The following is a 24190-nucleotide window of genomic DNA, read 5'->3' as shown; positions in this document are numbered from 1 at the left end:
TGCATTATTTTAAAACAAAGTACCTTTCGTTTGAAAAAAGGTTTAAGAGTTAATCGCACGGCGGCGAGAAACGAAAATGATTGGTTTGATGTGTTTTGAGTAATGGCGAGAACTTGGATGAGCGAGATATCCATCTCGAATCCTAGTCTCAGGAGTGCGTGGTATACACCATGTTCCATTTCCATCTTATTTGCAAAAATGTTTAATAAGAATTAAGTGTTTTTGAGGTTTGATTGAGAAAGAGTTTGAAGGAACCACATTGACAATTTTAAATGATGGCGAGAGCTAAGATAGGCGGGGCATCTACCTCGAATCTTAATCTCAGGAGTGCACGGTATCCACCATGTTCCATTTCCATCTTTATTGAAAAGTGTTTAGATAAGAATTAAGTATTTTGAGTTTTGTTGTGAAAATGACTTGACATTAGATCAAGCATTTGATGAGCGATTGAGAAAGATTTGAATGAATGTTTGAGAGAAAATAAAGTAGATAAGTTTGGATGATGGCGAGAGCTAAGATAGGCGAGGCATCCACCTCGAATCTTATTCTCAGGAGTGCACGGTATCCACCATGTTCCACTTCCATCTTATTGAAAAAAGTCTTAAATATGAATTAATATTTTTGAGTTTTTATTACGAAAAATGGCTTGACGTTGGATCAAGCATTTGATGAAGGTTTGAAAGAAATGGAATAAATGGGAGGAAGAAGTGGATTGATTTGTTTATTGAGAAAATACTCGACGTTGGATCGAGTCATTATTTTTGATCTTTTGGAAATGGTTGATTTTATTCTTGTGTTAGTAGCTAACTAAACAGTCAAGCAATAAAGAAATAAAACAGTAAAATTATTACACATCGGGGGAGTGGGGTACATTTTGTCAAATGGGGATTCAAAGTAATGAAATAATTAAATCGGGCCCAAACAACAGATAATGCAATGTATGAGTGTAAGTGCAAGGGACATGTCTCATTGTAAGAAGGCCCAAGAGTAAGCCATGTGAAGAAAATAACACAACAAGTTATATATACAAAACACTCAAAAATTTAATTGAAAGAAACAACATCGGGACGTGCACGGATAAAAATCGGGATGCGAGGATGCGAATCAAAATCGCATAACGCAACGACGTGCAAGGCAAATGGAGATTGAAAAAAAGCAAACAAGAAATCTAGATAATGTGCTCAAAGCCGGTTTGCACATATTGACAATAATTGAAATGTCATATGTGATTAATAAAAAACGCGGCGAAATACTATCGGTGTATTGATAAAAATAATCATAGATAAACAACATGGAAATTGTTGAATCCATAAATTAAAATCGATATTTAACAACTAAAATAAATAAAAGGGGTAATAAACATTAGGAATAATGAGGGGATCAAAAAGAAATGTGAAATAGAAATTAAAAAAATGCTGTAAGATTAAAATATGGTGCACACGGTTGAAAACAGTAACAGAACTCAAACAAATTCATCTTAACGCATATAGATCCTGTTTCTTTCCATTTTGAACAAAAAAGATTTAACGGTAAGATAACCAAACAAATGGAAGCTTCAATGAAGCTAAACGGAGAAATGGAAATAGAAACTCGAAAAGGAAACTAACCGGTTGCGGGGAGATTGACCGATGAATGTAGGTAAGGTTCCGTCTGAACCGATTTTTGATCTTCCGCTCTTCACCACCAAGAACAACTATGGTTTTCTTTTCTCCTTGCCGTCGGCTCCTTTTTCTCTTAGTGAACAGTAACGGATCCTTCAAGGAATTAGGGTTTTTCGGCCCTCTTCCTTATGAACAGTGGCCTCTCTTATATATGACTCATCTCTTTCCTCTGCTGTGTTTCCTGTTGTGTAGTGGAGGTCTGCTGTGCAGTGGAGAGGTTTGTTTGTACAGAGGATGTCTGGGGAGTTTTGTCCTTATTCCACTTGTGGTCCCTCTTTCTCAATTCTCTCCATTTCCAAGACTTCATTGTTGGTAAGAAACAATTCACCACTGTAACTCACTTAGATGAAAAATTTGTTTTGGAATTAACTGATTTTATATGGTGTTGTTGTGTTTGTTACGGTTTGCAGGGCCTTGGCTTCAAATGATTTTTTTCATGAGAAGGCAACAATTGAGTTACTGGGACATTGTTCTATTTGGCTGGCTATAATTCAACGCACTCATGACTTAGCCAATATCAGCAACGTTGGCTCTATCACGATTAATATCAACCACTATTTTCTCAGACAGTGCATCATGTAAGCCGGAGTGCACATTTATTTGTCCTTTAACAAGATGCTTTTCTCCTTTTAGATGAATGGGCAATAGACTAGACGTGTCAATTTTCACAGATGAGCTCCCAAAGAAAATACATGAGTTAATACAATTAAATTCATGTATGCCGGGAAATTCAACACATATGTGCTGGGAACCTTTCTAAATCTTCAAATTTACAGTTGACCCATCTGGTTGAGTTATGTAACCATTAACATCGTGAGTGGAGATCTCATTGACCCAGTAGCCCTTTTGAACAAAAAACAATTCCATCCAAGTCCTCAGCTCCAATATTTACATCTATGAAGCTCTTCTCCCAGCACTAATTATCTTCCTTGGTCACTGATGCAGAGGAACTGTGTTTCACCTCAAGTCTGTATTTTCCAGGAATAACATCAGAAAACAGAAATTCACTACTATCGGAGGTCAAGCTTTCTAGCTTCATCATGTTTAGCAACCTTCCTCACAATAGTCACAGATACAGATGGATCGCATTCTTCCTTGCAGACCACAGCACCACGGACATTGACCAGAGCCTGCGGAAATTCAACATTCAACAATGGACTTTTAATCGCAACATCAATATAAGATGGAGCAAACATGAGTCCAGTAGCATTATCAAGGGTAACAGCAACTCTGGCCTTTGTAAATGTGGCCATGCTTGGTGCAGACTGGCCTAAAGCCAATCCACCGATCATAACAGCAAACATTGTAGCAATTGCAAGTCCTCCATTGGTGTAGTGATGCCTAACCAAATAACCTTCATACCATAACAAAAGTGCGTAACAGCAGAAGACAACAAAGTATGTAGCACCTAATCCAATTCCCTTTGCAAGTCCGGTCCGGTAACCAATCTTTTGAGCAACCCTTAGAGTAGATGAATAGCCTTGTAGTGCTTTGGTCTTTCTTCTTCAAGATTACTGGAATGAATATATTTTTCAAGCTGTTGAATTTGCTTATTCAGCCGTGACCTGTCTTGGCGAAGCTTTTCTATCTGCACAGAACTGGAATTGGTGCAATAGAGGGAAACTTTGACATCGGGGTTGAGGAGTGCATGAGGACTGGTATTTCTCAACAATTTGGTCCACATCAATGCTCTCGAATATGTCATCGTCATCAACATTAATATTATCAGCTACAAATTTTGTAGACTCTTTGGGTTGGCTAGTGTACTTTGTGTGATTGTTCATTGAGCAATCTAAAACCTGAGAGGTATGATTAATGACAGTTGGAGTTGTTGTGACATTGAAACAGTTAAGTGTGTCATTCTCATAGTTTCCTTGGAAGGACGTTGTTGTCCCGTCGTTGTGAAACTGAGGGGTAACTTTAACATGTTTTCCGGGTTTGACATAATCCCTGCTAGATATTTGTAGGTTTGAAAGAGCAAGCCAGGCCTTATCAACCTGTCCTCTTTGTGAACTTGGAAATTTTGACCTTGTCGAACTACAAATCTGCCATTACCAGACCCGTCTTGTGGTTTCTTAGTCGGGACAGAAAAGAGGAAATTGGAGCTCAAAAATTTGGCCTGGGAAGAGAAATTATGGTGATCATTGGCATGCTGCAACCAATTGAGCTGCGGAATCTGAACACCCTTGGATGAATTACCTTGTTGCATGATTTGAATACGAACAACAACACATTCAATTGGTGGTTTGAGCTCTGCTTCCTTTTAGATGAACCTTTGGTGGTGGCTGGAAAGAATTCATGTTGACTGTTAAGAAATTTTGCATCAACTTGTACAGACTGACCAATCACCAGATTGGTGTTACTATCCTCTTTTTGGTTTTTTCCATCACACTGATAAGTAGTATTTGTATTTTCAGATAATTTTTGTGATTCATAAGAATTATTTGTTGGAAATAAAGGCTGCAACATCATACCGTTTCCATACCGAGAAAAAAAGAGAAGCATTTGAATGATTCAATAGTTGCCTTTCCTCATCGGTACAATATAACAAGCTGACAGAAAACACTAACAGAGGTATTAAAATCAAACAGATTTCACCAGACCTCCAGTCAATACCGCAAGTTCACTTTGTACTTGGCGAACAAACTGCCCTTCCATCCGTGGACGTTTATCTGCCTGTCTTTTCCGGCTTTCATATCGGACCTTTTTATCATAGCATCTGTCTTTTCTCTTCAGTCGAAAATTTAGTAGGGCTGCTTCTCTTTGGCTAGTGTGGTAAGAATTTGCACCTCTAGGCTCGTCATAGTGATTATTACTAATAGAACTTTCAAGGTGGTTCTTGCCTACAACAGACTGAGGGGTATTTCCATCAACTACACTGCCTCTAACAGAAAATCCAGTTACCCTTGTAGTAGGGAACTAGTTCATAACTTCCACAAGGTATTGAATTGAATGAGAACTTTTCATCCGCATCTGTTACAGCATGACACAGAGCTGCTTCTTATCGTGGACCATGAACAGAACCTTGCAAACATTTTATCTCAGATACATCCTTCGAATATAAGAAGATATGGACTCCTAATATTGGGTTCCCCTGTGCAACAATAGACCCGCTGATACTATAGCCATGGACAAAGGAAATATCATCAATCACCCCCTTTTCTCATTTCTTCCATCAAACAACTTCGGTTGTTTGAGTGAAACTCATTGCCCAAGCTTAACTCCTTGATATGATCTTCCTGTAGAGATGGTGGTACAGAACGTGCAGCTGCAGCAGTACAATCCCCAGCATCATCACCATCTACTGACAACGGTTTGGTTTGATTTTCGCAGGGCTTTGGTTGTGTTTGATGCAAGGTCATCAAATATGCCGGCAATTCTGTTTGCTGCTGACCCACATTCTGCTCAACTGGTGGCGGTGTTAAGTTGGAGAGCCCAGTAACATCAGCATGAACACTATTTGCCACAGAAAAAATTCGGATTCACAGGACATATTTACATATCAGTATCCTTGAAGCAGTCTGCAAGCCATTCTCAGTGACTTCTGTTGGATGATTAAGAGACATATTTTGTGCAGATTCCTGGGTCAATGTGGTTTCAGGTGAAGCATCCTTAAAGTCCCCAAAGTCATCATCTAAATCATCACTGTGAACCAAACCGGAGCCTGATAATTCGAGGGAGGCACGTATCTGATTTTCATTTGCTTTTGGTGTCACATTAGGAGAAGTTTTGTCTTCAAAGTACCAGCATCGGCGTATTCCTGAAACTGTGCACGTGAATCGGCCTCTAGCTTGGAATAGAAATCTCGTTCCTCCTGTGAAAAATCCACTTTTTTCAACTCCATAGATTTAGGTGGCAAAGATATAATAGGCTCCTCATCAAGAAGTGAGCCTTTTGTCCGATGTAACATGATCGTCTTTAAGATATTTTGCAGCTTTCTATACCCTTTTGATGGATTTCTGTTGATAGGAATCTTGATTGTTAAACAGAATGATGTGTACACAGCATAAGGATCATAATTGTAGAGATCATCAATTGAATTTTGGATTGGAGTTCCGGACAAGCACCATCTGCGCTTAGCTCGAAGACTCCAGCAGGCCCTTGCAACTTGAGTTCTGTGATTCTTTATACTTTGGGCCTCATCCAGGACAACTCTAAACCAGGCTACTTTTGCAAGAGGGCGTGCAACATCTTCAAGCATCATGTTGTCCAAAGCCTTCTTCTTGCCGCTTTTTGAACTAGGAGGGCATTTCCTTTTCTTACTCGGCATAGCATGATCTTCATAAGTTTCTTTTTCTACGTCATCTTTATCAACCAGTGGCTGCTTGGGGACCTCCATGCTAACAATTGAATAAGTAGTCAAAACAACATCATACTTGGCAAGCTCATAAGGATCTTTGGTTCGACTGCTTCCATGGTACACAAGCACAGAGAGATTTGCTTTGCAAGTTACTTTATTATGCAGTTCGTCAGCCCACTGTCGCAGGACACTAGTTGGACAAACAACAAGGGTTCCTGCAGATGGCCTGCCCTTTGTGTGCACCGACAAATTCACACCTGTGATTGCATTTCTGTTACATGTATCTTGACACACGTTAGATTCCTTTTTCACTACACCATTCTCGGAAAGTGGGTCATCATCCAAATCCAAGGTTTCTAATGCACTTTTTGTGCACTTTTGCATGTCTTGAGCAATGGAGGCATTTCCTTTAGTATTAAAGAAATAATTGACACTGTTTTCCCAAGACCGTGATCATCTGCAAGAATTCCTCCAGAACAGTATAAACTTGATGTTTCCTTTTGAACCATCCACGATAAAGCAATTCTCTGGTAACGTAAAAGAGGAACTGCCAACAACCCATCTGGGGGACTAACTTCTGACTTTGGCTGAGACAGATCCTGCAATGCAACTCGTAATATGTACTTCTCTTCGCGTGGCTTTGGTTTTGTGCCTCCCACCATATACGGTTTGGTATAGTCAAATCTAGAAGATTGTGACATATTAAGAGAATTATTGAGTTCAACAGATCGACTTGTAGGTGCAGGGTGACTGATGTCTTCAATAATGCAAACATCGCAGTCATCTTCGTCATGGGATCCCTCAGTGCTTCTTTTGGACAGTTGAGAATCATCAATACTTCTATATTCACTTGGCTTACTCTCTAGTTTGCTCATACCACAATTATGTTAGAAAAATGGGTATGATAATCCTGGATAACTTTGAAGAATCGTGTTCGTACACTTTCCGAACAAAGTATTTCGACCCTATTCTTGCCTGGGTTCACGAAATCTTTGTGGGGATAATTCTTGAAGAACAATTTATTTCTGGCAAAGAGAGATGTTCAGGAATGTAGAGAGAAAGTTTGATTTCGTTATCACTTTTCAAACTGAGGCCAAATGACTCCTTATATAGGAGATCAATAACAGAAACCGAAAAGACGCAACTGTTCAGAAACGGTTACGTCGGTTGGGAAAGGATTCGAAATTCAAAAGAAAATTTCGAACGTTGGAACCCCGTTTCAATTATTCGCATTCAATTATACGTTTACTCGACGAGCGTGCACTCCGCACTACCCCTAACTCGTTTCCAAGCTTTAACGCATAATTGCATCGGCCTATAGTAAATCACATTACTACTAAAATACATTGATGATATTAAAATCACCAACAAATCCCTCCCATTTTAGTGTAATCCTTGATTTACTCAGTATATACAATTATATATACAAGGGTATAACACACAGGTATAACGATCAAACAAATGCATAAATGAAAATGTCTTGCGATTGAATTTTCATCTTAGTACAAATACACATTCCAAATACTCGAAAATCGGGGTGTCATAGCGATTGAACCCGTCAATCCATTTGAGTGTCTGAAGATATAGTACACATATGTTTCTTACAATACTCTACTATTCATACTTGACACTTTACAAGCCATGTGTCCTTATCCATTAATAAGCATATAGGAAGCCAAGTCCAAGCTTCTTGAAGCGGCAAAACTTCATGCTCACATAGGTGATTCTTTTAATCTTGCACCTGCATTTGCAATTTTCTAAAAGAACCATTAAGAAGATATAATTCAACCTAGTCATCACTTGCAGGTCTGAGCACATACCTTGGGAAGATAAACACAATTGCTCCAATCTCTAACTATGATCTTTCCACATTGAATTCTGCTTCTAATGTTGTATTAGAAGGGAATTGGGTATACCATAGCTAATAGATTTAAATGGACTTTAATCCCATCCCAATTACCGACTTCTTCACTAAGTCTCTAGCTAACCCCTTCGTCAAGTGGTCAGCTAAGTTTTGTTGCGACCGAACAAACTCAATAGATATCACCCCATTCATGGTTAATTCCCTAATCATACTATGTCTAACACCCAAATGTCTAGACTTTCCATTGTATATTTGACTATAAGCTTTAGCCAATGTGGCAGTACTATCACAACGGATAGAAATTGGTGATATCGGTTTAGGCCATATCGGAATCTCATATACCAAATTCCTTAGCCATTCCGCTTCTTTACCAGCAGCAGCTAATGCTACAAACTCAGATTCCATTGTGGAACCAGTTATACATGTTTGCTTCTTGGAAGCCCATGAGATGGAACCTCCCCCAAGCAAGAACACCCATCCACTTGTAGAGGATGAATCTTCAGCATTATTTATCCAACTAGCATCCGAATAACCCTCTAACACCGAAGGAAATCCCATATATGACAATCCATAATTTATTGTACCCTTCAAGTACTTGAATACCCTAGTTATCGCATGCCAATGATGTCTACTAGGATTACTAGTAAATCTGCTCAACTTTCCAACCGCATAAGCAATATCCGGTCTAGTGCTAATCATAGCATACATCAAAGAGCCTATAGCTTTTGAATATTCGAGTTGATCCACAGGTTTACCTGTATTTGGCACAAGCTTTTCTCCCGGATCCATGGGAGTACTTACTGGAGAACAACTTTCATAATTGAACTTCTTGAGTATTTTCTCAATATAATGAGATTGCGTAATTACAATCCCCTTATTCTCCCGTTTAATCTTAATACCAAGAATAACGTCCGCTTCTCCCATATCCTTCATGGAGAACTTTGATGACAAGAAATTCTTTGTTTTATCAACTTGATTTTGGTCGGTGCCAAAGATCAACATGTCATCAACATATAAGCAAATGAAAACTCCTTTACCGGAAGTATCAAATTTGCTATATACACATTTGTCAGCTTGGTTTAGAATGAAACCATTAGACAAAACAACCTCATCAAACTTTTGATGCCACTGCTTCGGAGCTTGTTTCAGCCCATACAACGACTTAATTAGCTTACACACTTTATGCTCATTACCAGGCATTACAAATCCTTCAGGTTGCTTCATATACACTTCTTCCTCCAAATCACCATTCAGAAATGCTGTTTTGACATCCATTTGATGAATCACTAGATTATGAATAGCCGCCAAGGCAATCAACAATCTAATAGTAGTGATACGGGCAACAGGAGCATAGGTATCGAAATAATCAATCCCTTCCTTTTGTCTGAAGCCTTGGATAACTAATCTAGCTTTAAACTTGTCAATTTTACCATCGACTTTCATCTTCTTTTTGAAGATCCATTTGCAACCCAATGGTTTGCAACCTGGTGGTAAATCAGATAATACCCAAGTATTATTTTCCATGATAGAACCAATCTCTTCGTCAATTGCTTCTTTCCAAAAAGCAGAATCTCGAGATTTCACAGCTTCATCATACGTTCTTGGATCCTCCTCTATACTATAGCAATAATAGTATTGAGTGTCAATCTGATCCTTTGATCCCTCAACTAAATATAGTTGAAAATCAGATCCATAAGATCTAGATTTTCTAGCTCTTTTGCTCCTACGGGGTTCAAGTGTCTTACTTGGCACATCATTTGAATGGTCATCCCTTAGAGATTCATCTGAATTAGGTATAGAGTCCTTTGGTCTAGGTATAGAAGAGAAACAATTCTCATCAAATATGGCATCTCTCGATTCTATAATCGTGTTAATAGAAATCGAATCATTAGGTTCTATAACATAAAACCTATAGGCCTTGGAGTGCTCAGCATATCCAACAAAGATGCAAGCTACACCCTTTTCACCCAAAGTTTTCCTTTTTGGGTCCGGGAGTCTAACCACGGCTCTACAACCCCAAACACGTAGAAACGTTAAGTTGGGTCGTTTCTTATACCAAAGTTCATATGGGGTAGTCCTGTTCCTTTTATTAGGAACCCTATTTAACAAATAGCAAGCCGTTAACATAGCTTCTCCCCAAAATCCTTCACTCAAACCAGAGTAAGATAACATGGCATTCACCATTTCCTTAAGCACTCTATTTTTCCTTTCAGCCACACCATTTTGTTGAGGTGTATATGGTGCCGTAGTCTCATGAATGATTCCTACGGATTGGAAAAATACAGGATCATAATATTCACCACCTCTATCTGTACGTAATGTTTTAATCAACACATTCTGTTGCACTTCAACTTCAGTTTTATAAATTTTGAATTTATCTAAGGATTCGTCCTTAGCGTGCAGCAAATAAACATAGCAGAATCTAGATGCATCATCTATGAAAGTGACAAAATATTTTTTATGTCCTAATGATGGAGTAGCATGCAAATCACATAAATCACTATGTATCAACTCAAGAATGACAGATTTCCTTGTTATACTTTTAAAAGGTTGCCTAGTGATCTTTGTTAACATGCAAGTTTTACAATTTTCTACATTTTTATCAAAAACAGGAATTAAATCATCTTTAGACATTTCATGCATTCTTTTATAATGTACGTGTCCTAGACGAGCATGCCATAACGATGAATTGATAATATTCGAAGAGGACATAAATACAGAGCCAGAATCATTAGGAACTCCATTCAAATTCATCATAAACATACCATTATTATAATATCCAAATCCTACAAACACACCAGACTTCGATAAAACATATTTATCGGATTCACACACTTGCTTGTATCCAAGCTTATTTAATACAGGACCAGAAATCAAATTCTTACGTAGTTTAGGAACATACAAAACATTAAACAAAGTAATAGTCTTTCCAGAACTGAATTCTAGCACCACGTTTCCTTTGCCTTCAACGGGAGCGAAGTGATCATCTCCCATGTAGAGGACAGAACCATCTTCCACTGGAACAAGAGTCTTGAACCAGAAACGATCCTTGCAAACATGTGTTGTAGCGCCAGAATCAATCCACCACGCGATAGCATCATCCTGCACATAGAATGCTTCAGAATTTAGTGAAACCGAATGTTTAATCAAACTATTCAAATCACGAATTGATTTCGGACCTTGGTTTTCGGATTGGTCCTTAGACCCCTTTCCTGAACCACTTGCATTCGCGTTATCATGCTTTTTGCCGGAACGGCAATCCTTCTTGAAGTGGCCTGTTTTGCCACACTTCCAGCATTCTAGTTTCGGTTTCTTGTTAGCACCGAAATTGCCCTTATTGTTCTTGAAAGCACGCTTCTTTCCTTTGTTTTTGTTGTTACCGTTCTTACCACCCTCTTCGACCATATTAACCGAGGGTCCAGCAATTTCTTTGCCTTTTCCTTTGTCATCCTCCTGCGCTCTTAGAGATTCTTCTATGCGCAAGTGACTTCCAAGTTGGATCAAAGACAGTTCGTCTTTTCCATGCTTCAGATTGTGTTTGAAATCCTTCCACGAAGGAGGCAACTTGTCTATGATGCTTGAGACAGATATTGTTTCATCCATCTTCAATCCGTGTTGTGTGAACTGTCCAAGGATTCGGAGGAGTTCATTGAATTGTTCCATGACAGACCTCGATTCAACCATTTTGTAATTGTTGAAATCGGTTACCAGGAACTTTTTACTGGATGAGTCTTCTGCCATGTACTTGGATTCGAGACAATCTCACAATTCCTTTGCAGATTCTATGTTTTGATAAATATCAAATAAGGGATCAGACATACCGTTAAGAATGTGCCCTCTGCATATGTAGTCGTCGTTCTCCCATTTTGATCTACGTCTCAGATTTTCAACCGTGTCTTCCTCCAGAAGTTCTGGAATCGGTGTAGACAGGACGTGCACCACCTTCAACGTTGTCAACATGAAATGCATCTTCTTTTGCCAACGCCTGAAGTCTTGTCCTTGAAACTTGTCCAATTTTCCGAAGTTTGTAGTCATCTCCTTGACGGTGCTTCCTCCAGCCATGATTATCAGAAAATACTTTGTTCGTTTGTTAGAAAAATGGGTATGATAATCCTGGATAACTTCGAAGAATCGTGTTCGTACACTTTCCGAACAAAGTATTTCGACCCTATTCTTGCCTGGGTTCACGAAATCTTTGTGGGGATAATTCTTGAAGAACAATTTATTTCTGGCAAAGAGAGATGTTCAGGAATGTAGAGAGAAAGTTTGATTTCGTTATCACTTTTCAAACTGAGGCCAAATGACTCCTTATATAGGAGATCAATAACAGAAACCGAAAAGACGCAACTGTTCAGAAACGGTTACGTCGGTTGGGAAAGGATTCGAAATTCAAAAGAAAATTTCGAACGTTGGAACCCCATTTCAATTATTCGCATTCAATTATACGTTTACTCGACGAGCGTGCACTCCGCACTACCCCTAACTCGTTTCCAAGCTTTAACGCATAATTGCATCGGCCTATAGTAAATCACATTACTACTAAAATACATTGATGATATTAAAATCACCAACAAATTATACTGCTTCCCATTGGTAATTGATGCCCGGGCAATGGAAAGAGATTTGTCTAAGGATCTGAAATTCAAATTTTCTGTATTTCCAGGTAATTGTTTCACCCCAAGACCAGCATTTAACTCTGCATGGTCAATGTGAAAAGTATTTTGGAAAGGCGTGCCCATTTCATCTCCTTCAGCTTTGACATTAAATGACCGGCCTTCACAAGAAATATATGGAGCAGAAGATGACTGTTGCATTGATTCACCGTCTTCAAATACAACATTACCAGGAAAAAATGAAGGATATTCACTATCTGTTGACATAAATTGCCTGTCCTGAAAAGGGATCTGACCACTGGTATTCAAATGCATGCCGCTGTAAGACCCCAATTTTGTCCCTAAGATCCCTCATGGCATCATATCATATCATTGCATTGCCTCAAGGATCATTGGACACCTTGCTTCCTTCCCTGTGGGTGGGTTATCTTTTTGAGTGGTTCTTGATCACCAAGCATTCCTTGCATTCATATGTCATTGCTTTTCTTTTAATCACTAACCAAAAGTACAAAAATATGTCATCTAACCTTTGTCTTGCAGATGAAGCAATAACAGGTCAAGGCAATTAAAAGCAGTCATTGAGCAATAGATGGTGGTCATTCTTGAGATTTGGACTCCATGATCATTCACAAGAGTTCATATGAGCTATGATGACATTTTGAAGCAAAATCCCAAGTGTTAGAGACTTGAATCTCTTAAGAACACTTCCAAGTCATCTGAAGACCTAGAAAGTCAACTGCCAAGTCAATTGTGGATTTGGAGATGGGAAGTGATTAGAAATACTTCATTCATGTTCAAACAAGTCTCATTTGACATTTCAAACACTCACATTGAAGAATTTGAGGTCCAGTAAAAAATTTCCCAAAATAGAAAGTGACCCATAATTTGAGATTTCCAAAAATGGAAGGGTTTTGGACCAACTTCAACTCAATCTTACATCATCAAAAAAGCTTCAAATGAAATTTTGTTGAACATGAAAGTTGTAGATCTTTCTCTCCCATTTCCAAAATGTCCAAGATCATGAGCATATGATGTGTGGTTGAGGAGATATGATCAAATCATTGCCAAATATGCATGGGACTTCAAATGGCCATATCTTTTGATTCAAAGCTCCAAAATGAGTGGTTCTTTTTGCAATATTCTCCTTTTGACCTCTAATTTCCAAATCATGCATCACATTACATGAATTGTCATCACATAATCACTTGTTAATCCATGCCTTTTTTGGAGGGAAATTGCAAAATTCAAAAATGGTGCATTGTATGGACTTTCTACCATTGCCATTGAGTTTAAAAAATGATTTTAAGTGAAAATGATGAAGCAATTGGTACTGTTCACGTGTAAATGGTACATGCACCATGCAAATTTTGATTTTTTTGCAAAACACCTCATTTCACTTAACCAAGTTAATTATGGACTAGCAAGTTGATTAGTAAAGCATATATATACTCTAATCCTAACAGAATTGGAGGAGGTTAATCATTTTTCACATTTCAAGATCCAAATTCTCTCTCACTCAAAATTTTTCTCTCATTTATAATTCAATTTTCTTCCAAATAGCATTGCATTTTGACTTCATATTCTTGTTCCCTAGCTTGGATTTAGTGTAGATCAAGTGCTGTTTTGTTGAATTCGTGCAAGAATCAAGTGGTGGAAGTTCATGAAGTTGAAAATGGAGTTTCTGTTTTGAGCTAGATCTAGCACCATTCAAGCTTCAATTGCTTCATCAAACTTCATTTCAAGTATTGTAGAGTAGATTTGGACTAGTACAAGCTGTGGATCGTGGCATTTCAAAGGTTCTGCACTTCAAGAGGTCATAATTCGAACCTTTTAATTTTGAAATCCATGTATATATTGTTGTAGATCTTGTTCTCCTGGTAATTCTGATATAAAATTTGAGCGAAATGGTGCATTATCCATGAAGTTACGCATGATTGAAGTATGAGATGCCAAAGAGTTTTTCTTCGATTTGATCTTGTTATGATGAATTATGTTTAAATGTTTGTTGATCTTTGATCTACATGAAAAATGCTTTGCAATGCTGTGCTTGTTTTTGATTTCTGGAGTTTTCTGGAATTTTCTGGATTTTGGTATGAAGTTCATCTTCATCTTCATCTTCATCTTCAACCTCATGAAGAAGATGAAGATCCTGAGTTTTCCAGAACTTGCTACGAACTTGCTACGAATTTGCTACGAGTTCTTGAATTAGCTACGAATATTCACATTTAATTTCCAGGCCAAATGATCTTTGATTCTTCTGATTTTTTGTGTGATGGATGTTGTGGATGTCTTGAATGTTCATGAATTTTTCCAGATTTATTTGAATCATTTCTGTTTTGATTTGAATTTTTTCATTCATGATGATCACATATGAGCTTTGAAATTGTCTTGGACTTCACTTGATCATGAAATGCTTTTGATGGATGATTTTGATGTGAGCCTTTTTAGGACTTGTCAATATGTGTTTGAAGTTACAATGTGTTGAATTTCAGCTCCTGTTTTGAATTTTTTCTTCATCTTTGACCCTAGGCTTTGACCTAGTGGTTTGTTACTTACTTGTGAGCTTTGATTTCAGGTTTAAGCATCCAAGTTTCATAGTTGATGATGCTTCATCATGTGAATATTGATATTTGCTATTGATTGCTAATATTTGTGTGTCTTGTAGGTTGATGCTAACTCACTTAAGTTTGCCTTATGGCTTACACATTTTGTACATTGGGATTGTCTGTTGCTTATTGACTATTGTCTGTTTGTCTGAGTATTGTACTGATTTGTTTAGCTGTTTCCACAGGTACCTAAGTTGCTTTAAGTTCATTTGAACTTTGCTTTGCTTGGTTGCTTAACCACTTAGGTATAATCCCTAATCTTCATGTAGTCTGGAAGACCTGCCATGTTACTTTGGCAGGCACCTGTCTGAAGTCCTCCTTAAGAGGCAATGTTTGTGGTTGTTTAATTTTGTGCCAAGCAGGTAAAGTCCTCTTAAGAGGCAATTGGCAGATAAAAGAGATGTGTAATCCATCTCCTGTTACTCAGTGTGTCATTCACCTTGCTCACACCATGTGTTGATGCATTGTGAATAAGAACCCAAGATCTTATAGAGTCAATCATTTGTGGAGAAGAGTTCCTACTTTCTGAACTCCCACACTTTCCATTGATCAAAGCTCTCCCTGACCAGGGATAAGAGTTATGAGGCACACCCCTCATCTCCATTTCATCTGCTTCACCCTAACTCTCAATGTTAGGGTTAAGAGCTCAAAACACCCCATTCCAGTTGGTTGTAAAGCTTAACCTTGCTTGAGCCTAATTGATTGTGTATAGTGTGTGCTAATTGACTTGTGTGTTTGCTTACTTGATTCATCTGTACATGTTTGCTTATGTGTGCCTTTGTGCATTTATCATCATTACTTGTATATCATTTCATAAACATTGTTCATCACTTTGTGACCTTTTATTTTGTCCATGGAGGAGCAAGCATAAGTCCATTAATTGGCAGTTGTTTCCTGTGATATGGTAGGAGACTAGTATAAGTCCATTGATTGGCATCTGGTATCCATTTTGTTTCTTTGCTTTGTGAGACTAGTATAAGTCCATTGATTGGCATCTGGTATCCATGTTTCTCTTTGTTTTAGGAGATTGGTATAAGTCCATTGATTGGCGTCCGGTATCCATTTTGTTTTGTGAGATTGGAATAAGTCCATTGATTGGCATCCGGTATCCATTTACTTTGTTCATTTGTTATTTGCTTGTTGCCTTGTCCAAAGGAATCAGTTGAATCATCTACGTATGATCTCAAGAGGTGAACATCTAAGAAGTTTTACATCCCTCACCCTCCCACCTTTTGTTTCTTTAAACCTACATTTGCATGTTAGCCCAAAACCAAAAAACTATTGTGCAAACATTTTCATCTGTTTTTTTCAAAATTAGAAACCTAGGCCATAAGCCTCTGATTTTCAAACTTCATTTTCACAATACTTCTGTTGAATTGAATTCTAATCATACTTTGACTTCATTTTTGTGAATACTCCAAATTGGTTAATTTCACTCACTCAATTGCTTTGGTGGCCCAAGTCCACTTCTTAATCAAGTTTTCATACATTAGCCATAGATCTCAATTATCTTAGTGGTTGATGTTAATCTCACCTTTTGTCTTTAGTGATCGAACCGTAAGACTTCCATACTGAAAACAGGGTTGACCCCTCTAGTATGTCGAAGCTATTCTCACATGGTGGACTTGTTGTTGATATAGGTTGAGTTTTCTCCCGTGGATAATGAAAGACCTTAGGGCTTTTGTTTAAAATCAATCCACTCACTTACTTTTGGAAATCTTTTAGCCGAACTACGGCGTTTTGATCCTTACCTTCCATGGAAAGGTACGTAGGCAACGGGTTCATCCGTTCAAACACAAAAATAATAATTGGTACATTCTTTTCTCATCCCTTCACTCATGTTTGCACAATACATATTTCGTAAACAAATAACATTTCATAAAACAAGTTGTGAAAAGGGCTCCCTAGGAGTACCTAGGACGTTTTTGGTGCCTAACACCTTCCCATTGCGTAATTAACCCCTTACCCAGATCTCTGATCTTTTCATTAGTTTTCTATGTGTAAAACTTCTTAGGCTTTTGTTCGCTCTTTAGCCATTCCTTTGGATAAATAAAAGTGCGGCGGCGATTCTATCTTTGTATGCTTTGCTTTTGATTTAATCAATAAATCATAAAGTGACGAATACACCGCTACAGAAAAGTGGCGACTCTGCTGGGGACAAATCCTTGGTGGTTTTGCCTACTTTTCACCCTTGTTGTATGATATTGTTTATTTGTTATATGACATATTTTTGTACAATTTGGGATTACTGTATTGATTATAATGATTGAATTGCTTGATATACAATTGCTTGTTTGCTTGGTGATCCCTATGAGATGAGTTCTATACCCGAACTCGAGTGCACCTTAGGATAGGAGAATGGCATAGTCTCGTCGACTTGTGTGGAGTTATTCCTTAGCAAGTTGACTTGCGAGTCCATTCACTTGGTGGAGGTCATGTTGGATTAATAATTTCACACAAGTTATTTGTGGTTAGGCATTATTCTTTTAACATGTGCCTTAGAAGCCAAGGACCTTAGTTTACCAAGCCCATCTTGGCCTATTTTTAGGACGTAGTGCGAAAGTCGTTCAGATGTAAGATCTGATGCGATTGTTACGCGATACTACACTCATAAGAGTCTCTCTTGAGAATATTTTTGGAATACGAGTATTCGTTCCTCCGATAATATTCGAAAGATGGGATGATGACTATGGGAACCTCTTGTAGAACATGTTCGGCAGGTTTAAACCATAGTACACTCCCTTTGGGTGGTTCTTAACCGAGACTCCATGCTCGTGACTCTCAACAAACCCGTGATTCATGGTTGAGTCGTTCAGACATCCTTAATATCAATGGAACTTGGGTGTCGATAAGGTGAAAACCATAATCCACACCAAAATGGATGATTGATATTAAGGATGATTGAGCCGGTTCATGTATCGTTAATATCAATGGAACTTGGGTGTTAACAAGGTGAAAACCATAATCCACCAAAATGGATGATTGATATTAAGGATACTATGAGCTTTCCCATGACCTTTGTCTGGTGTGATTTGCTTGATCCTTGAGTGTGATTGTTGCATTCATGCACTCATGCATTCATCTGCATTCATGTCATCAGAAAAATTAGAAAATTTTCAAGGAACTTAAGGGGTTTATTTGCAAAATTTTCAGACATGGAAAGACCAAAAAGGCATACAAAGAAGTACAACTTTTGACAACCCGATCTGAAAGAGTTAAGGAATTTGACATCTTATGTATTAGATCCCTTGGGTTTCAAAGCTCGCTATGGGAAGCTTCTGCCTCTGTTGACTACTCAGGTTGACGAAGGGCTGATGAGTACTTTGGCGCAGTTCTATGATCCTTTGTATCACTGCTTCTCTTTTCCAGACTTTCAGTTGTTGCCTACGCTTGAGGAGTATGCTCACCTTGTGGGTATTCCTATTCTGGATCAGGTGTCGTTCAGTGGCTTAGAGAGTATTCCGACTTCTCGAGAGATTGCAGACTTGTTGCACATAGATGAATCCCTTATTGAAGCGCATATGACCACCAAAGGTGGAATTCAGGGTCTTCCTTCTGAGTTCCTCATCGCTCAAGCTACCGTTTATGGGAAGGCCATGAGTGAGGATGCCTTTGAGGCTATGTTCGTGCTGCTCATCTATGGATTGGTATTGTTCCCCAACATCGACAAATTTATGGATGTGAACGCCATTAGGATCTTTTCTGTTCTTAATCCCGTTCCTACTCTATTGGGTGATACCTATTTCTCTTTGCATCTGAGGAATGCAAAGGGTGGAGGAGCTATTGTGTGTTGTTTGCCTCTGTTGTATAAGTGGTTTATTTCTCACTTACCGCAAACGTTCGCTTTCAAGGAGAACAAGGGATGTCTACGGTGGTCTACGAGACTTATGTCTCTCACTAATGACGATATCTCTTGGTATGATCACGTGTATGATACAGTTCAGATTATTGATTATTGTGGTGAATTCCCTAATGTGCCTCTTCTTGGTACATGTGGTGGGATCAACTACAACCCTATCTTAGCACGTCGTCAGCTGGGGTTCCCCCTAAAGGATAAACCTCATAACATTCTGTTAGAAGGTGTGTTCTTTCAGGAGGGTAAAGATCTCCAAGGCCTGAAAGCCAGGATGGTCCGCGCTTGGCGCAAGATTCACAAGAAGGGTAGAAGTGAATTGGGTCCGAAGAACTACATTGCTTTGGAGCCATACACGACTTGGGTCAGACAGAGAGCATCTGAGTATCTCATGCCTTATGATTATCCGAGACCTACACCTTTGGATGTGGTTGGGCCTTCAACCCTCCCTAACCAAGGCGTAGAGGAGTTGAGAGAAGAAGACATTTCACGTGCCTGGATCCGTGAAAGAGAAGAGTTGCTTCAACAACTTAAGGAAAAGGACGCTCTGATTGAATTCCTCGAGCATCATGTGATAGATGGTCCGAATGATACCTGGACTTCTTTGCTTCCTCAGTCTTCCAAATTCTAGAAGAGGAAGAATGATCGACTTGCTAAGGAGAAAGCGGATATGGAAGCAGCATATGAGAGAGAGATCAAGAGGCTTTGTGCATCTCGTCTTCCAGCATCTCGAGCTTCTAGGGATCCATAGGATGTTTATTTTCCTTTTCCCTTGTAATATGATTGACAATGTTGTACTTCTTTGTCTCGAATATATATTTAATGAGATGTTTTCCATATGCGGTTAAATGCTTAATATTTCAATTTTTTTTGTGCAAATAATACCCTAAAAGTTCCTTGAAATATAAAAACAAAGCATATACACGAGCATTGCATGCATCATTTTGCATAAGCAGGTGTTGTTCTGGTCTTCTTGTCTGTGGTCTAACTCTATGATCTTCATTTATTTTGAAGACAAGCTGACTCATCGGTACTACACCCGAGCTAATTCTGCAAGAGTGACGGATCAACTCGAACAAGAGAACCGTGAGCTGAAGGAAGAGGTCGCCAGACTGAACGCTCTGATGGAGCAGTTCTTGGCTGCTCAGAATCAACCGTCTCCGACTCCTGCAACTCCTCCCCAGAGGACTGTTATTTCTGAGATTGCTTCATCAACGATGCCAGCTGCCGGTGCCCATTCTGTGCCGAATGCCATGCCGCCCGGGTTTCCTTGGGGTATGCCTCCAGGTTTTATGCCTGATATTCCAGCTCCTACCTTTGCTTCCATGCCGGCATCTAGCCCGGTCCTTGCGATGCCTCCTCCTGTCGTGCATACCATTCCTAGGGTAGACGACACCATTTATCATTCTGAGCCGTCTGAGGGCCCAGATGTTAATGAAAAGATGGATGCGATGAATGACCAATTCCTTGAACTCCGCAAGGAATTGAAGACCCTTAGAGGAAAAGATTTGTTCGGCAAGTCCGTAGCCGAACTCTGTTTGGTTCCCGGTGTTAAGATACCCGTCAAATTCAAAGTCCCTGACTTTGAGAAGTATAAGGGGAACACCTGCCCACTCAGTCACCTGGTTATGTATGCCAGGAAAATGTCTACTCAAACGGATAATGATCAACTGCTGATTCATTACTTCCAGGATAGTTTGTCCGGTGCAGCTCTTCGGTGGTACATGAGTCTTGACAGTGCTAACATCGGTTCCTTCAACGATCTTGGCGAAGCCTTCGTCAAGCAGTACAAGTATAATGTTGATATGGCTCCTGACCGTGATCAACTCAGAGCCATGTCTCAGAAGGACAAAAAGACATTCAAAGAGTACGCCCAGATGTGGCGAGAGCTGGCAGCTCAGATTACTCCTCCGCTGGAAGAGAAGGAAATGACTAAGATCTTTCTGAAGACTCTTAGTTCATTTTATTATGAGCGGATGATTGCAAGTGCTCCCTCTGATTTCACCGAAATGGTGAACATGGGGATGCGTTTGGAGGAAGGAGTCCGGGAAGGACGTTTGTCTAAAGATGAAGGCTCTTCTAAATGATATAGGGCGTTTAAGAAGAAAGAGGGAGAGGCACATGCTGTGCAATCCCATGCTAAAACCAGAAGACCCTCTGATAAGAGGAAGCCTGCGCGTCATCAGCACCAGGTGGCTAGTGTAGCACCTGTCTTCAGGGATAATTATCAGCATCAACAACATCAGCAATATCATCATCAGCAACACAATCAACAACAATCTTCACAACCGTATCATCAACAACAACATCGCCCTCAGCAGCAGGCCTACCAGCCTCGTAGTAGTAATCCAGCTGGTCAGAATTATGAGAGGAAGAAGATCACTTTCGATCCGATTCTAGTATCGTATGCAGAGCTGTATCCCTCTTTAATAGAGCAGAAGTTGATTACTCCAAGGGATCCTCCGGCTATACCGGTTAACCCGCAGTGGTGGTATAAGCCTGATTTGCATTGTGTCTATCATTTTGGCGCTCCGGGCCACGATGTAGAAAACTGCTTTCAGCTGAAGACTAAGGTTCAGGACCTTATGAGATGCGGTATTCTGAGCTTTGAGGACTCAGGCCCCAATGTTAAGAAGAACCCATTGCCCGAGCATGGGAAGTCTGTTAATATGGTCCAGGGTTGCCCTGGCAAGTATAAGGTCAAATATGTGAGCCATATTCGACAGTCATTGGTCGAGTTGCATCGTCTACTGTGTGATTATAGTCATTTGGAGCACGAACATGACAGATGTCGTATCTGCTCTGTCAACAGATTGGGTTGCCGCCAAGTGCGAAAGGATCTTCAAGAGTTGCTAGATGATGGGACTATTGAGATTCTGCAGAACAGAAACGTTGATGAAGATGAACCTGAGGTGAATGTGATTTCTCCTGTGTTCAAGATCCCAGAGCCTGTTGTCATCCGATATGATGGTAGCAAACAAAAGTCTTCTCCTTCTCTGGTCATCAAGCTTGCAGGCCCTGTGCCTTATTCTTCTGAGAAGGCAATTCTCTTTCGTTACAGTGCTGTTGCTGTTGAAGATGGGAAAGAAGTGTCGTTGCCTTCAACCTCTGTGGTAAATATTGCTGATGTGAGTGGGTTGACCCGTAGTGGTCGTGTGTTTTCAGCACCTCCGAAGCCTCATGTTGTTTCTGATTCCGCTGAGCGTCCGGTTGGGACTGTAGTGAATGTTCTGAATCCGGCACCTGTTGCCAAACCCTCCTCTGTACAAAAGACTCATACTTCTTCTGTTGGCCCTAGTGGCATTGTGAATGAAGTTTGTGATGAGATGCTGAAGCTCATCAAGAAGAGTGAGTACAATGTTGTAGATCAGCTTCTACAAACGCCGTCCAAGATCTCCGTGCTATCATTACTTCTGAATTCAGAACCTCATAGGGAGGCTCTGCAGAAAGTGTTGGACCTGGCTTATGTTGATCATGACGTCACAATTGAACAGTTTGACAGTATTGTTGCAAACATCACTGCTTGTAACACTTTGAGTTTCTGTGACGCTGATCTCCCTGAGGAGGGAAGAGACCACAACATGGCTTTACATATTTCTATGAACTGCAAGAACGACGCCATGTCCAACGTGCTGGTGGACACTGGGTCATCTTTAAATGTATTGCCGAAGACCACTCTCTTGAGATTGTCATATCAAGGGCCTCCCATGAGGCAGAGTGGTGTTGTTGTGAAAGCTTTCGATGGGTCGCGCAAGACCGTGGTTGGGGAAGTTGATCTCCCAATCAAGATTGGACCAAGTGATTTCCAGATCACCTTTCAGGTTATGGATATCCATCCATCTTATAGCTGTCTCCTTGGTAGACCATGGATTCACGAGGCTGGCGCCGTGACATCCACCCTACACCAGAAGCTGAAATTCGTCAAGAATAAGAAACTGGTTGTGGTAGGGGGAGAAAAGGCTCTCTTGGTTAGCCACCTGTCTTCTTTCTCATATATTGATGCTGAGGATGAAGTTGGAACGCCTTTCCAAGCTTTGTCTATTGCTGAGCCGATTGAGAAGAAGTCCCCTTCATTTGCTTCCTATCGAGATGCGAAACTGGCCATCGAATGTGGTGCAGTTGCTGGTTTAGGGAAGATGATTGAGCTTGAAGACAACAAGTCCCGGGCTGGCATTGGCTATTCTTCTGGGGCATTCAACGAACAAGGGCTGTTCAAGAGTGGAGGTTTTATCCACGCCGATCAAGCTGAAGAAGCTGCTGCTATTCTGGAAGAGGATACAGAGGATTTGAGCAACTTTGTCATCCCTGACGGTGTCTGCCACAATTGGGTCGCTGTGGATGTTCCTACGGTCATTTATAAGTCAGCGTAATTTGTTCACTTTGTTCAAAAACACTTCTCCCATGCCAAAAGGAGAAGTGATGACATTTTTGGCATCATATATACAATGATATTTTCATTCAATTAATGCGTTGTAAAACATTTGTTTTTCCATTTGTTTTCACTTTTTGCTTTTGCATGAAATCGGTGATCACAAAAAACCCTAAAAACAAGAATAAAAGCAATCTTTTCATCTGCATAATGATTTGCTTGTTTAAATTCTAAAGTTTTATTATCTAAAATCATTATGCAGGTTGATTCTAAAACCCATTGAACATAATGATCCAACGCCATCTCCCAACTTTGAATTCCCTGTATTTGAAGCAGAGGAAGATGGTGTTGAAGGGATTCCTGATGAGATTTCCCGTCTTCTTGAGCATGAAGAGAAGATCATTCAGCCGCACCTTGAGAATCTGGAAATAGTCAACTTGGGATCTGAAGATTGTGTTCGTATGGTGAAGATTGGGGCACTCCTTGAAGAGTCTGTCAAGAAGGGGTTGATGAGTTTGCTACGAGAATATTCCGATATCTTTGCTTGGTCATATGAAGACATGCCAGGTCTAGATACATATATTGTGCAACATTTCCTGCCTTTGAAGCCTGAGTGCGTGCCAGTGAAGCAGAAGCTCAGAAGAACTCATCCAGATATGGCAGTGAAGATCAAAGAAGAAGTTCAGAAGCAAATTGATGCGGGGTTTCTGGTGACTTCTACATATCCTCTATGGGTGGCCAATATTGTGCCTGTGCCTAAGAAAGACGGAAAAGTCCGAATGTGTGTGGACTACCGAGATTTGAATAAAGCTAGTCCGAAAGATGATTTTCCTCTACCACACATTGACATGTTGGTAGACAATACAGCTAAATTCAAAGTCTTCTCGTTTATGGACGGATTTTCCGGTTATAATCAAATCAAGA

The 24190-nt window shown here is 39.7% G+C and overlaps 1 pseudogene; it reads right to left on the bottom strand.

Annotated features, from left to right (window-relative positions):
• Window positions 1-4282: 4282 nt before the first annotated feature.
• On the bottom strand, window positions 4283-6841 carry LOC127076044 (helicase-like transcription factor CHR28; annotated as a pseudogene).
• Between the last annotated feature and the right edge of the window lie 17349 nt (window positions 6842-24190).

Source organism: Lathyrus oleraceus, chromosome 4 (assembly GCF_024323335.1).
Source record: "Lathyrus oleraceus cultivar Zhongwan6 chromosome 4, CAAS_Psat_ZW6_1.0, whole genome shotgun sequence".
Lineage (NCBI taxonomy): Eukaryota > Viridiplantae > Streptophyta > Magnoliopsida > Fabales > Fabaceae > Lathyrus > Lathyrus oleraceus.
The sequence above is the reverse complement of the archived record's forward strand: the minus strand, read 5'-3'. Positions and strand labels throughout refer to the sequence as shown.